Genomic DNA, 12,840 nt, shown 5'->3' with positions numbered 1-12,840 from the left:
TATTTTTTAAGGGCTTGTTTGACTGCATTTATACATTCTTCAGCAATACCAGGTAGCTTAATAAAAGTTGTTACTTCTTGCTATACCTTGCCTTGAAGCACTGAGAACTTGTAGTCAGAATTCTGCATACAATTCATAGACAAGTACCTGAGAAGCCACAAAATGTGATGTCTGTGGATTTTGGTGTGATAACTTCTCAGCTACATTCAGATCTGCCTTAGAATGGGGCCACATATGACAAAACAAGATAATATCCTTTATTGGGAGTTGTGACTTGTATCACCAAAATATTTGAAAGAGGGTATTTTTTCTAAGTATGCACTCAAAGTAGGATAAAAGAATAAAAAAAAAAGTACCTGAAATGACTTTTACTGGAGAACAGATCATTGTACCTATCCACAACAACTTTAATGTGTTATTTTGTCTCCTGTAATTACAAAAGACATTGCATTTAAACAATCTCATAATATATTATTTATGTACTTTCTAATTCCTGCCACACGAGTGCACTGTTGAATAAAAAGCATACCCCATTCCTACTTTAAGTTAGAGGTAGTACTCCATTTCAGTGTAACCAGGATATAACTGCTGGAGGAAAAGCAAACAAATTTTTTGAAAATAGTAACAGTGATAAAATAGAGCTGTGGTTTACCACATTCAGTGTTACTAATAGGAGCTTTGACCCACATAACAGAAAATTTTTCAGAATAAATAGGGCTAATAAATTTAACACTTCAATGAGGCTTATTCTAATTTCTCTCTATATGTCTGAATTTGATATACAATTTTTGTAAAATGTCATGATATAGATTTACATCTTTTTAAAATAAATAATTGCAAATGTGGATCTGCATTATTTTCTCTAAGACAGAATGTTACACTAAATGAACGCTTCTGCCTTCATGTTATCACAAAATTGGCAAGAAATTTTGCAATTACAGTGTTATCCATAGTGCCTGAGGCGGTTAGGGAAAAGTGCAAATATCAGGTGGATAAAGCTATACCATGAGGGAGAAATGTGAGATATGCTTGGGAAAGAATAATCTTCTGTATACAGTTCACAAAGGACAGGATGATCTTGTAAAGAAACAGGCAGCTATCAGACATGACCAGTGTCCTCTACCTCTGATATGATTGTTGGGTGAGGGAACCTTAGGAGGTCATGGAGGTCAAATTCAGGGATCTAAAGTTAAGAGAGTACTTTACACTGACCATGAAAGCATCCACAATTTCTACAGACACCCATTTACAATGTAAATATTTAGTCTCTTCCTGAAACTTGATTTGGGTATTATTATAAAGTGTTTATAGTGTGCCCTAACCTGATGCTTTGCCTTTACATTTGCTCTCAAACTGAAATCAGTGGGTTTAGGCCATAAAGGCACAGCTAGTGGCTACAAATATTATACAGAGTAAGATGAACTATTAGGCAAAACCCCCAAAAATTTAACTTGCTGAGTTAGTTGCAGCCATTGTCTATATTTAACAACAGATGCACATTCTCAGAGATTTGTACATAATTCTCAGAAAATGTGTAAAATATTTTACAAAAACTACTCTGAACCTCTTAAATCCAAAGGCCCTCTTGCTCAAGTTTTTGTCTATCCTAATACTTTCAAGAGGACTATAGCATTTAAGGGTCACCTCCTCCAAGCTCAGGAGCGATGCATCCCAACAAAGAGGAAGTCAAGCAAAAACACCAACAGACCCCCGTGGATGAACAAGGAGCTCCTGGGCAAAGTCAAACAAAAAAAGGAAGCCTACAGAGGGTGGAAGCAAGGGCAGGTAGCCTGGGAAGAATACACAGAAACTGTCCGAGCAGCCAGGGAGCAGGTTAGGAAAGCCAAAGCCCTGATAGAAATTAGTCTGGCCAGGGATGTCAAGGACAACAAGAAAAGCTTCTGTAGGTATGTCAGTGATAAAAGGAGGACGAGGGAAAATGTGGGTCCCCTCCAGAAGGAAACGAGTGACCTGGTTACCCAGGATATGGAGAAGGCTGAGGTACTCAACGACTTCTTTGCCTCAGTCTTCGCTGGCAAATGCTTGAGCCACACTGCCCAGGTCACAGAAGGCAGGGACTGGGGGAATGCAGAACCACCCACTGTAGGAGAAGATCAGATTCGAGAATATCTAAGGAACCTGAAGGTGCACAAGTCCATGGGACTTGATGAGTTACATCTGCGGGTCTTGAGGGAACTGGCGGATGAAGTGGCCAGGCCACTCTCCATCATATTTGAGAAGTCCTGGCAGTCCAGCAAAGTTCCTGCCAACTGGAAGAGGGGGAACATAACCGCCATTTTTAAGAAGGGAAAAAAGGAAGACCCAGGGAACTACAGGCCGATCAGTCTCACCTCCGTGCCTGGCAAGATTATGGAGCAGACCCTCCTGGAGACTATGCTCAGGCACTTGGAAGATAAGGAGGTGATTGGTGACAGCCAACACGGCTTCACTAAGGGCAAATCGTGCCTGACAAACTTGGTGGCCTTCTGTGATGGGGTTACAGCATCTGTGGATAAGGGAAGGGCAGCTGACGTCATCTACCTGGATTTATGCAAGGCATTTGACACTGTCCTGCATGACATCCTTGTGTCTAACTTGGACAGACATGGATTTGATGGATGGACCACTCGGTGGATAAGGAATTGCCTGGATGGTTGCACTCAAAGAGTTGTGATCAACAGCTCAATGTCCAAGTGGAGAACGGTGACGAGTGGCGTCCCTCAGGGGTCAGTACTGGGACCGGCACTGTTCAACATCTTTGTCGGCGACATGGACAATGGGATTGAGTGCACCCCCAGCAAGTTTACCGATGACACCAAGCTGTGTGGTGCGGTTGACATGCTGGAGGGAAGGGACGCCATCCAGAGGGACCTTGACAGGCTGGAGAGGTGGGCCCGTGCGAACCGCATGAAATTCAACAAGGCCAAGTGCAAGGTCCTGCATGTGGGTCGGCCTAATCCCAAGCGCGACTATAGGCTGGGCGAGGAATGGCTTGAAAGCAGCCCTGAGGAGAAGGACTTGGGGGTGTTGATTGATGAGAAGCTGAACATAAGCCAGCAGTGTGCGCTTGCAGCCCAGAAAGCCAACCGTGTCCTGGGCTGCATCAAAAGAAGTGTGACCAGCAGGTCGAGGGAGGTGACTCTGCCCCTCTACTCTGCTCTTGTGAGACCCCACCTGGAGTACTGTGTCCAGCTCTGGGGGCCCCAGTACAGGAGAGGCATCAAGCTGTTGGAGAGAGTCCAGAGGAGGGCCATGAAGCTGATCAGAGGGATGGAGCACCTCTCCTGTGAGGACAGGCTGAGAAAGTTGGGATTGTTCAGCCTGGAGAAAAGGCGGCTCTGGAGAGATCTGATTGCGGCCTTTCACTACCTGAAGGGGGCCTACAGGAAAGCTGGTGAGGGACTGTTTATCAGGGAGTGTAGTGACAGGACAAGGGGTAATGGGTTTAAGCTGAAGGAGGGTCGATTTAGATTAGATGTTAGGAAGAAATTCTTTACTGTGAGCGTGGTGAGGGACTGGAACAGGTTGCCCAGAGAAGCTGTGGATGCCCCATCCCTGGAAGTGTTTAAGACCAGGTTGGATGAGGCTTTGGGCAACCTGGTCTAGTGGAGGGTGTCCCTGCCCACAGCAGGGGGTTTGGACCTAGATGATCTTTAAGGTCCCTTCCAACCCAAACACTTCTATGATTCTATGATTCTATGATTCAAGGCCAGGTTGGATGGGGCTTTGGGCAACGTGGTCTAGTAGAGGGTGTCCCTGCCGGCAGCAGGGGGGTTGGAACTAGATGATCTTTGAGGTCCCTTCCAAAAACCATTCTATGATTCTATGATTTTTTGTAAAGGAAGATACCACCATGCCACCACCCTCAAGGCTGGCAGAATTATAATATGCATATTAGGACGCTGCAGGTTGTGTCTTAACAGGTCAGAAGCTGCCTGTTTCAGGGTGTGGGATGAAGAAAGAAGGATGATCTCTGCAGCAACAGTACAGAAACTGTTTAGGAAGAAGAGTAAAATTGTCTGCTGCTTTCTGTGAAGCCCTGGACTTTGTGAACCTTGCAATTAACTTACCTGCTTCTGGAGCAGTAAGGGGGATCTAAAAGTATCTCCTACCTGCAACTTTAGGTTATGCTCCACATACCAGAAAAAAAATCTGTTCTTTGCATAACACACATCCACTCAGTGTACCATTTTCTTCTTCTCCTGGCAGCGTCATAAATAGTGACTGATTAGCTTACTATTACCTTCATTCTGCTTCTTTTAGTTAATACACTAAACCCAGAGGTCCAAAATTCAATTTTCTGCTACTGATGACCCTCACAGTGACATACAAGACAGCCCACATTAAGGGTCCTTGGAGCTCTTGTGTGAGGTCACTGAATTAGCACTGCCAGCAAAAACAGTTAAACTGTGTACCCAAATAACCACATGCTTACATAAACTAATGATAAATAAAACCTATGTGTCTGAGGGCCAGGTGCCCACCAGAGCCGCTCTATCACTCCCCTCCTTCTCTAGACAGGGGAGAAAAAGTATAACGAAAAGCTTGTGGGTCGAGACAAGGACAGGGAGAGATCACTCACTAATTATCGTCACGAGTAAAACAGACTGAACTTAGAGAGGGAATTCATCTATTTTATTACAAAACAGAGTAGAGGAATGACAAATAAAATCAAATCTTAAAACACCTCCCCCCACCCCTCCCATCTTCCCGAGCTCAACTTCACTCCTGGCTTCAACCTCCGCCCCCCCCAGCGGCACAGGGGGACGGGGAGTGGGGGTTACGGTCAGTCCATCACACGGTGTTTCTGCCACTTCTTCATCCTCAGGGGGAGGACTCCTCTCATCGGTCCCCTGCTCCAGCATGGAGTCCCTCTCACGGGAGACAGTCCTTCACAAACTTCTCCAACGTGAGTCTTTCCCACGGGCTACAGTCCTTCACGAACTGCTCCAGCGTGGGCCTCTCCCACGGGGTGCAGACCTTCAGGAGCAAACTGCTCCAGTGTGGGTCCCCCATGGGGTCACAAGTCCTGCCAGCAAACCTGCTCTGGTGTGGGCTCCTCTCTCCACGGGTCCACAGGTCCTGCCAGGAGCTTGCTCCAGCGTGGGCTTCCCACGGGCCACAGCCTCCTTCAGGTGCCTCCACCTGCTCCAGCGTGGGGTCCTCCATGGGCTGCAGGTGGAATCTCTACACCCCCTCATCCTTCCTCCATGGGCTGCAGGGGGACAGCCTGCTTCACCATGGTCTTCACCACGGGCTGCAGAGGGATCTCTGCTCCGGCGCCTGGAGCACCTCCTGCCCCTCCTTCTTCACTGACCTTGGTGTCTGCAGAGTTTCTTACATCTTCTCACTCCTCTCTCCGGCTGCAAAAGCGCCCTCTCTAACTGTTTTTCTTAAATATGTTATCACAGAGGCACTGATTGGCTTGGCCTTGGCCAGTGGCGGGTCCATCTTGGAGCTGGCTGGCATTGGCTCTGTCAGACGCAGGGGAAGCTTCTAGCAGCTTCTCACACAAGCCACCCTGTAGCCCCCCCACTACCAAAACCTTGCCATGCAAACCCAACACACTATGCCAAGTTCCAGAAAATGCTATCAAAGTTCTTTTCTTTGAAGGATCTGCCACCTGAAGTTTCCTTTTTATCAGCTGCTCAAAAATTGGGGAGCAGGGTCTCTGACGTGAGTAAAATAATCAATCTTTGAAATGTTCCAAATGAGCTATTCTGCTGATCTTTTTCATCCTCTCACATGCCCCACCACCATTACTTGGATCTTCCTCCCATTTAGGGATACAGTACTACTTTTTATTGCTAATGATGTCCCCTGCCGATTAGATACACAAGCTGACAGAAAACAGAGAAAGCATCCTTGAATTTTACACTTTGGAGTCATTCCCCTTTTCTGTGTTCTCAATGCTGTGAGCTGTTTTGTATCCAAAGTTCTGCAACAAATAGCACTGCAAAACTACAGTTCTCCCTAAAATAAGTAATTCATGGCAACTTAAAGCAGAAGTAAAATTTTACAATGTGTTGCAATGCATCAAAAATCCATTCTCTCTTACGAAGACCATGAATAAATATTTAATTTTATTAATATGACATGACTCAAAATTGTTACAATGTCTTTTTAGAACTAGAGAAAGTATAAAGCTGCTGAACAAAATCAAATGTTTTTTTCTTGATTCCAGATTGCCTTTGAAGTCTACTGCATGAGATAGTTACTCCTGATTAGACTGTTAAACCAGGCTCCTCCTGAAGAGCAGTGTAATGGAACTTACTATCTTTATTCTAAAAGTTTAAAATTTTATTTTCTTTCCCATTTCTACATTTTATAGCTCACTTGCCTAGTGCCAGCTACTTTTTCTCCATAGCACTGCACTGAAATTGCTTTTTGTCACCTGAATATGTGACAGGCAGAAGAGCAATGTAGCTCTAACATTGGCTCCTGAACAGTAAAACTAATCTCAGCTGGTTGCCTGTGAACTGATGTGTACTGATAGGAAGTTACTCTGCTGCCGTAACTTCACATCATTAAACGTTCCCTTGTTACCTCCTCTGCCTTCCATTAACAGCGAGGCACGAGTGTCACAGCCCAGTGCTGTGACTGGTTTGGCTACATACGTGCTTGCTGGTGTCACACATCAAAAAATAACTTAAACTGTGAATGCTAAAATGTGGCAGATAACGATTGCATGTAGGGGTGGTGATGAATATATGAAACTGATCTTTGAAACTCTGAAGCACAAGCCTACTACTGGCAATATATATGGGCTGTCTGTAAATTTTGGTAATATCTGGAGAAAATAAAAGTGACATGTCCTGAACCCTCCAATTAATAAAAAGACAAAAACACCAGTTAGGAGGCAGATCATGCATTGTGCGACTGCACATAAACTGTCTGGATTTAGAAAACCCACAGCTTGGGGCCCTGGAAAGAAGAGCTGGCTCCAAAAAGAAGGGTCCCTGAATAGAAGTGGTCTCAGAAAGTGGGAGGGGGCCCAGAAAGAGGAAGGTGAAATCCTGGTTGGAGGGAAGATCCTGGAAGTGGGGAAGATGCTGGAGATCAGAGAGCTGTGTGGAGATGAATGCTGTGGGATGCCCAAGAACCTTGGCCATTAATGCCAGAGACCAGAGGCTGCAGCAGGCGGCACAGCAGCAACCAGCATGATTTTCTGCCTGACCATCCCAGACCAGCGGGAACTTTCCTGCAGAGGAGGCAAGTTGAGACCTAGGAACGTGACGTGAGTGAGTGATTGTGCCGGATAATCAGGTAGGTAAAAGCTCTCATCTCTTTGGTTGTGAAATAAACTCCACTGTTCGGATTCACTGTGGGTTGTCATTTACTCTGTTACACCTGGACAGCTGGACAGCCAGTACATCCAGGCTGATAATTGGATCCTTAGCCAAAGAGAAGGGATAACTATTGAGATCAAGCTGCAGTTTTTCATTCGGCAATGTGTGTCAGTCTGCTATTCAGCTGCTCATGTTCATAAAACTTCAAAGAATGTGTATTTTTTTCAGCTAAACTTCCTCTTTTCAGGCCCTTGCCAAACTTGGTCAAAATTATCCAGCAGGTTCAAAGGACTGGAGAGGACAGACAGACAGGCAGCTTTGAAAATCAGGGTAACAGGAACTTAGTAATCTCCAACACTGTACATTTTTACTCCTCTCTATAATTGTGCAACACAAGAAAAGTAACCACAAAATTGCTTCATACAGACTTAACATTTATTTATGTGGAAGGTTTTGCAATTATACTTTACTATGTCCAATTGCAGAGCTGAAACTTATTTTTCATTGTTCTGGTATTATAGAAATGGCAGTTATTTCCCTTTTGCATTGCTGAAGAGTGGAGAAAAAAAATACAAGGATATTATTTTAATAGCAAAGAAAGATTTTGAGAGAGGCTAGATACGAACATTAAAAGTACACAGAGAGGCAGCATTTAGATGACTAAAACATTTGCCCTCTTCACTGCCCATTCAGTTCCTTTATAATCACTGACTGTAAAGACCCTGTTCTACAGTATCTGAGAAGATGTATCATGGGCCAGGGCTAAAACTGCAGTCTTCTAGATAGGAATATCTGCTTCTGACAGGGGAAAAGAGAACTCCTGCAAATATGTTTACATTATCAACAATTCTGCAATATGCATTGTATGTCACTGTGCCTGGTGACTGGTGTCAAAAAGAAGCTATGGCAGTGCTTTGGTACCCTTTACACTAACACACATACAATGCAACATGTGTATCCTACTGTACTAGTTGTATCAATGAAGAATAGTGGAAAGACTGGGCAATACTTGAAAAGTATAAATTAAAAGGATGATCAGTATTTCTGGATAGCTACAAATACTGATGCTTGTTCTGGAGTGATTTCACAGAAGTCGTAGGAATCCATCAGTAAAATTTGGTTAAAATTTAACAGTCTTCAGTCTCATCCAACCACATCTCTTCTGTATATCTGTTTTGACTCTACATTCAAAGAAAAAACACAATTATTTCTGAACAGGAGATTTAGAAAAGTCAGAGTAAATAAATGAATCAATCAATAAAATAATTAATATTTTTCTTAGTATTGATTTCACAGAATCACAGGACAGTTGAGTTTGAAACAGACCTCTGGAGGTCTGTTGCCTCCATGCTCAAAGCAGGGACAACTAGAACAGCTTGCTGAGGGGCTTGTTCATTTGGGTTTTTAGTATCTTGAAGGATGGAGGCTCCAGACAACCTGTTCCAGTTCTGCCAAGCTGATTACCAGTCAATCAGCCCCCAGGCTGTGCTGGTGTGGGGTGTCATTCCTTGCCAGGTGCAGCACTTTGCATTTCTCTTTGTTGAACTCCATGAGTTCCTGTCAAGCCATTTCTCCAGCTTGTCAAGGTCCCTCTGAGTGGCAGCTTCTGGTGTATCCATCCGGTCTATCAACGACTCCTCCCAATTCTGGGTTGCTTGCAAACATCCTGACTGGGAACTCTGCCCCATCATCTAGATCATTAATGAAGATGTGTCCTGGTTTTCAGCTGGGACAGAGTTAATTTTCACGAGAAGTTGGGAGGGGACACAGCCAGGACAGCTGACCCAAACTAGCCAAAGGGATACTCCATACCATAACATCATGCTCAGTATATGAGGGGGGAGATGGCTGAGGAGGATGGATCGCTGCTCTGAGATGGGCTAGGCATCAGGCTCCAGGCAGTGAGCAAATTGCATTGTGTATCACTGACAATTTGTATATTCTTTTATTAGCATTGTTGTTGTTATGTCCCTCCCCCTTTGCTGTCCCGGTAACCTGTCCTTATCCCAACCCATGGGGTTTGCCTTTGTCTTCCCGTTCTCCTCCCCATCCCACAGGGGAGGGTGAGCAAGCGGGGCATGGTGCTCAGCTGCTGGCTGGGGCTGAACCATGACATATGACAAGTCCTTTTTGGCACCCAGCAGAGGGCACGAAGGGTTGAGATAATGACAGATCTGACCAGAGCATGTTAAAACAAAGTTGTTATATGCATTTATTATGTAAGGTAAATAGTAGCTGGTTACAATGATGTTTTGTTTGTTCACATGGTTGTGTAAACCCATACTTGCTGTATGTATTCCATATGCCACTGTTTGTCACCTCTGGGAGGGATTGTCATTTTGCTGTACTGTGGTGTAATATCGACTTATGATATGATAACATCAGTGGTCATGAGCTTAAGCTGGTATTTGTATGTGGCCTTGCTGTCATGCCCATACTTCAGACAACATCTCTTTGAATGGATTAATAATTGAACCCAATCTATGGGAAAAACAGGGAGGATACTTTCTCCCATGCTTTCACCTCCCCTTTTTCCTTTTGGCTGGTTACAGCAGCTTTTGATAATTTTGAATATCCTTAGGATGTTTAAGCCAGCCTGCTGCTATTGCTATGTCACCTGAATAGGTTTCAGGTCTTGTTTAGGGTTACAGGATCTGCCTCAAGGCTGGATAGTCATGGGTGGCATCTTACCCCAGTGGTTTGGAACTTCACTCCTGAACAACTACAGGACACTGATGAAGTGATAGAATATTTGAAAGGAAAATGCTATGGCTATTCCAAAGAGGCACAACTTACCGCCCTGTCCTGGGCCCTGGCCAGTATCTACCAAACACTGCCCGATAGTAGGCAGCGCCATCAGGGGGAAGAGAGGGAGAACAGACTGACAGACACTGCGGCTGTTCAAACCCCGCAACAAGCACTGACACTACTGAAACCCCACTGACAGGCACTGTAGCCATTCCAACCCTGGTTACAGGCACTGCAGCTGAACCAGAAAAACAACATGTGCTGACCCATGTGGTGGAAGTTTGTATAGAGTGCACCACCAGTGTATGCCAATTCATTAGCAGTGATTAGCAGAACACTTTCAAATGGGGCCCTGAGCAATGACAAGCCTTTGAACAAATTAAAAAGGGAATATTTCATGCAGTAGCCCTTGGGCCAGTCTGAGCAGGATCAGATGTAAAAATGTGCTCTACACCGCAGCTGGGGAGAATGGCCCTACCTGGAGTCTCTGGCAGAAAGCACCAGGGGAGACTCAAGGTCGACCCCTGGGGTTTTGGAGTCAGGCATACAGAGGATCTGAGGCTGCTACACTCCAACTGAAAAAGAGATATTGGCAGCATATGGAGGGGTTTGAGCAGCTTTGGAGGTGGTTGGTACTGAAGCACAGCTCCTCTTGGCACCCCAACTGCCAGTTGCTGGGCTGGATGTTCACAGGGAGGGCCACCTCTACGCACCATGCAACCGATGCTATGTGGAGTAAGTGGGTCGCACTCATCACACAGCAGGCTCAAATAGGAAACCCCAGTCACCCACGAATCTTGGAAGTGATCATGGACTGGCCAGAAGGCAAAGATTTTGGAATATCACCAGAGGAGAAGGTGAGACGTGCTGAAGAGGCCCCGCTGTATAACAAACTACCAGAAAATGAGAAGCTGTACGTGCTATTCACTGATGGGTCCTGTCGCATTGTGGGAAAGCGTCAGAGGTGGAAGGCAGCTGTATGGAGTCCTACACAACAAGTTGCAGAAGCTGCTGAAGGAGAAAGTCTAATCAAGCCAGTGTGCAGAGGGGAAAGCCATCCAGCTGGCTCTAGACATTGCTGAAAGAGAGAAGTGGCTGATGCTCTACCTCCATGGATGGTGGCCATTGCCCTGTGGGGGTGGTTACAGCAGTGGAAGCAGAGCAACTGGCAGGGCAGAGGCAAACCCATCTGGGCTGCCCCATTGTGGCAAGATGTTGCTGCCTGGCTAGAGAAACTGGTTGTAAAAGTACGTCATATAGATGCCCACGTACCCAAGAGTCGGGCCACTGAGGAACATCAAAACAACCATCAGGTGGATCAAGCTGCTAAGATTGAAGTGGCTCAGGTGGATTTGGACTGGCAACACAAGGGTGAATTACTTATAGCTCAGTGGGCCCATGGCACCTCAGGCCATCAAGGAGGAGATGCAACATATAGACAGGCTTGTGATGCAGGGGTGGACTTGCCCATGGACACTATTGTACACGTTACCCATGAATGTGAAACATGCACTGCAATCAAGCAAGCCAAGCGGTTATAGTGTCTCTGGTAGGGAGGACAATGACTGAAATATAAATATAGCGAGGCCTGGCAGATTATTATATCACACTCCCACAAACCTGCCAAGGCAAGCACCATGTGCTTATTATGATGGAAGCAACCACCAGATGCCTGGAAACTTATCCTGTGCCCCATGCCACCACTTGGAACATTATCCTGGGCCTTGAAAAGCAAGTCCTGTGGTGACATGGCACTCCAAAAGGAATTGAGCCAGACAATGGGATTCATTTCCGAAACAACCTCATAGACACCTGGGCCAAAGAGCATGGCATGGAGTGGGTGTATCACATCCTCTGCCATGCACCAGCCTCTGGGAAAATCAAATGATACAACGGGCTGTTAAAGACTACACTGAGACCAATGGGTGGTGGGACCCTCAAACACTGGGATACACATTTAGCAAAGGCCACCTGGTTAGTTAACACTAGGGGGTCTACCAATTGAGCTGGCCTTGCTCAATCAAAACTTCCACATCCTGTAGAAGGGGATAAAGTCCCCAAAGTGCGTATGAAGAGTACGTTGGGGAAGACAGTCTGGGTTAGCCCTGCTTCAGCCGACAGCAAACACATCCATGCAATTGCTTTTGCTCAAGGACCTGGGTGCACTTGGTGGGTGATGCGGAAGGATGGGGAAGTCCAATGTGTACTTCAAGGGGATTTGATTTTGGGTGAGAATAGCCAATAAATTAAATTGTATGATGTTAATTGCTAAATAACCCTGCCATTGTATGTCATCACTGCTATAATTGCTATATGCCATATCAATGGTATTATAGTAAGAATCACCCAAATTAATGAAGGATGAACTTCGATGAAACCGAGCAAAGTACCATGATGATGGAACTAGAACTGCCTTCAGCAGCCGGTGCCCAGCAACTTCCTTGAAATTGGCATCTTCAACCTGCAGACTGCAAGCATGGAGCCAGATACACCAGCTGCAAGCTCCAAATGCAGCACACAACAGTCCAACAACACACACCATCGCTCTGCCCTGAGAGATTGTTATGACAGATGGAGCCCAAAGTCATGAACTAAAGGAACTCAACAAACATTTTAGTGGGATGGCCCATAGACTAAGGGAATGATATCTGTGTGTATATATGTGTGTGTATATATATATATATATAAAAAAAATATATATATAAAAGACAGGAAAAGTGTTGGTGATTAATTAGAAAGTGTAGGATTTGGGCATGATGTAGATGGTGTAGAATAAGGGGTGGGTAACGTCCTAATTTTCAGC

The sequence above is a fragment of the Balearica regulorum genome, chromosome Z (assembly GCF_011004875.1).
Source record: "Balearica regulorum gibbericeps isolate bBalReg1 chromosome Z, bBalReg1.pri, whole genome shotgun sequence".
NCBI classification, from domain to species: Eukaryota; Metazoa; Chordata; class Aves; order Gruiformes; family Gruidae; genus Balearica; species Balearica regulorum.
This window is presented reverse-complemented; position numbering follows the sequence as displayed.